The sequence below is a fragment of the Tamandua tetradactyla genome, chromosome 2 (assembly GCF_023851605.1).
Source record: "Tamandua tetradactyla isolate mTamTet1 chromosome 2, mTamTet1.pri, whole genome shotgun sequence".
Lineage (NCBI taxonomy): Eukaryota > Metazoa > Chordata > Mammalia > Pilosa > Myrmecophagidae > Tamandua > Tamandua tetradactyla.
This window is the reverse complement of record NC_135328.1, coordinates 53,113-57,075: the sequence shown is the minus strand read 5'-3', so window position 1 is coordinate 57,075 and position 3,963 is coordinate 53,113.

Here is a 3,963-nt window from a genome sequence, read left to right as displayed (position 1 = left end):
CGTATTCCATATAGTTGTTTCTGTTCAAGGAACTCACTTCACAGCAAATGAAGTGCGGGAATGGCACATGCTCATGCGATTCTCTGGTCTTAACATGTTCCCCAACATCCAGAAGCAGTTGGATTGACAGAACGGTGGAATGGTCTTTTGAAAACTCAATTATGGTACCAATTAGGTGGCAATACCTTGAAGGGCTGGGGTAATGTTCTCAAGGAAGCTGTATATGTTCTGAATCAGCATCTGCTGTATGGTGCTGTTCCTTCCATAGCCAGGATCCATGGATCCAGGAACCAAGGGGTGGAAATGGAAGAGGTACCACTCACTATTACCCATAGTGATCCACTAGAAAAATTTTTGCTTCTTGTCCCTGTGACCCTGAGCTCTGCTGGTCTACAGGTTTTAGTTCAAAAGGGGGAGTGCTTCCACCAGGAGAAGCAACAATGATTCCATTAAATTGGAATCTAAGACTACCACCTGGTCATTTTGGGTTACTCATGCCCCTGGATCACAAGCCAAGAAGGGGATTGCATTATTGTCTGGAGTGATTGACCCTGACTATCAGGGGAAATAGGACTGTAACTACACAATGGAGGTAAAGAAGAGTTTTCTTGGGATATAAGAGATTCCCTAGGGCATCTTTTGGTACCACCATGCCCTGTGATCAAAATCAATGAAAAGCTGCAGCAGCCCAATCTAGGCAGGACTACCAATGGACTTCAAGTCTGAAGCTTCAGGAATGAAGGTTTGGGTCACCCCACCAGTAAAAGAACCACAGCCAGCTGAAGTGCTTGCTGAGGGTAAAGGAAACATGGAATGAGTAGTGGAAGAAGGTAGTGATAAATAGGAACTACGACCATGTGAGTTACAGAAATGAGGACTGTGATGCTGTTTTGTTCCTGTTATACTATTTAAGTTGTAAGAGATCAAGTTTAAGAATGAATATTACCCAAGGACTTGCACCCTATTCTGGAGAGAGTTAATGTGTTATATGCAGGACAGTTGAGTTTTGTTAGGTGAAAGAAAAAAAAATTTCATTTTAATGTTTTTTATTTAGAAATTAGGTATGGTTTAAGGTGATATATATAGCTGCCAAGTTGACAAGGGGTGGACTGTCATGGTCAGGTTCATGTGTAAACTTGGCCAAGTGGTGGTACCTGTTTGCCTGATTGGGCAAGTGCTGGCCTGTCTCTTGCAATGAGGACATTTCATAGAATTAAATCATGATCACATCAGCTGAATCCACAGCTGATTCCATTTGTAATCAGCCAAGGGGAGTGTCTTATGCAATGAGTGATGCTCAATCTAATCACTGGAAGCCTTTTAAGGAAGATTCAGAAAAGACATGCTCTCTTCCTCCTTCAGCTAGCGAGCCTCTCCTGTGGAGATCATACAGACCTTCCATCAGAATCGTTGGCTTCACAGCCTGCTCTGCAGATTTTGAACTCTGCGTTCCCATGGTCACATGAGACACTTTTATAAATTTTATATTTTCCAGTGTTTCCTGTTGATTCTGTTTCTCTAGAGAACCCTAACTAATACAATGACCATTTAGTCAAAATTGAATAAACATTTATTCATTTATTTTATGCAGAATAGTGCATAAACTTTAGGTCTCAGGTGAGTATCATTTCCTATTACTGCCTACCATATCATTATGCCCTTCCAATAGACAAATATTGGGAAATAATTGGATAGACTTTATTTTGATGGAAATTTGCCCAAAGCATCTATAAATGTATAATGAAATGTATGGATTGCCATCAGTTTGGAGCCATACAGTATTCCATTGAAGAATGTTACTAAAGTCACCATGTTCATATTGGTGGGCTTAACAGATAATATTGATCTGAAAGTCTGCCTGTTTTCCTATTTCTAGTGATCTATCATTTCACGGACATAGGAACTTTTTTATTGATCAATGTTTCCACAGCCCATTGTACTATTTTCTGAGTATGTTGTCATCTTAGATATCTACTAATTTTCAGTTGTTATTAAAAAATATTAATTAAATTTAATATTAATTTTATGGCAATGTTTCTTTTTTGTTACTTTTTGGACCACATAATGCTTTCTCTTGACTGCAATGGCTTATGATTGCTTGTGACAACTACAACCACTTCTCTATTCAGTTAACATAAAACCCAGAGTCTATGTGCTACTCATCTTTGCTTCCTTTTTTAGTAATATTTTGAATGACTTTACACACTGTAGCCACTTTTAGTCTATCCTGTACACCCAATTAAATCAGACATGCTGTTTTGGCATCCCCCCAATACTAGCTACTTTTTTATTTTGACACACACACTCCAACCAACTTCTATTCTTCTATTTTGTAGACCCTACTGAAATAACTACTAGACCGATAACCATTGTCTCCTATGCTTTCATTTCATCAACCATTCTGAAGCTGCATTCTACCAAAGGGAGGCAAAAAGCATTTTCCACCTGTAGCTCTCTTGTCGTGGGAAATCTTCTTCATGAACGTGAGGCCAAGTTCCAGTTACACTTTGGATCATAATATGACTGTCTCTGCTTTACATAATTGTGTTTTCTAGGTTGAATCTCATCATCCCTATTTGAAGAACAAAGATGTTAAAAACATAAAGAAAACGAAGTTTGAGAAAAAGTGGTTCATAAGTAAAGTGCTTTTTTAAGCATTGAATAAAACTGAAAAGAATGTTGGATGTCAATCCACATCCTGGTGATCAGAAATTAGGGGGAAAATATTCTATTTTTAGTTAATTATCTACATGTCCTAGAATTTTCCCAAAAGAAAGCATTAGTCAACCTTCCAATGCCACATTTTACAAATGTGGATAAATTGTGTCAGCTATTTTCAAACTGAAACAAATTAAATATTCATTGATAAAATCGTATTGCTGGGTTCTGGGAAGATGATGGAATAGGATAGGTCAAGTTCAACACTACTTCAAGGAACAGTTAGAGAAGGGGCAGGAGGGCAACTAGGATTGTGATTCCAGGGTGTGAGTGAACTAGGACAGTCTTCTGTACCACATAGGGAGGCCCTGGTTGCAAAAGCTGAGAAACTGGGAAGCAGCTCTGTGACCCACAGCTCACCCCAAACCCCATGCTCCGTACACCTTAACCCCATCACCCACCCTCCCACCCCATGTCCCAGGCACCCCCACCCTGCCAAACCCTCATGCATGTACCCATCCTACACCCCTACCCAAAGTGCATGCATGTGTGCTCCAGCTTAACCTACCTCTCCTGCAAAAGCACAGTTTTGACCCACCCCTCCTGAGCTGTACTTCCTCAAGGCTGCCAGCACTTACCTCCATATGCAGGCTACACACATCCCAAGCCCATGCAGTCACACAGCCCTACTCCAACTCCCCTGAGCTCTGCACATGTTTACATCAGTTTACAGCCCTCCCAGATCTGCACATGCTCACAGCCCATCATACGCCCCAGCTCTGGGAAAACACTGACTTGCACACCTGGGCCACATCCACCTTCAGCCCATGCAGGAGCAATGTCAACCTGCTGCCCTGAGCTCTGCAAATGCACAGAAGAGGCTGTGTGCTCTAGACCAGTGCATACCCGGGCCCTGCCCCCAGACCCATGCACTCACACAGCTACATCCTCCCTTCCACTGGGCACCCATGCTCACAGGCACCAGTATAGCATCCCCAATTCAGCTATATGCTGCTTATAAGAGTCATCTTAGACATAAGGATACAAATAGATTGAAAATGAAAGGATGGGGAAAGATATTCCATACCAGTTGTAACCAAAAGAAAGCAGGAGTAGCTATACTAATATCAGTCAAAATAAACCTTAAATGTAAAGACATCATAAGAGACAAAGAAAGTCATTATATATTAATAAAAGCAACAATTCGTCAAGAAAAAATAATAATCATAAGTGTTTATTCTCCCAATGACCCGCAAACTACATAAGACATACATTGGCAAAACTGAAGGAGGTGTTAGATATTTC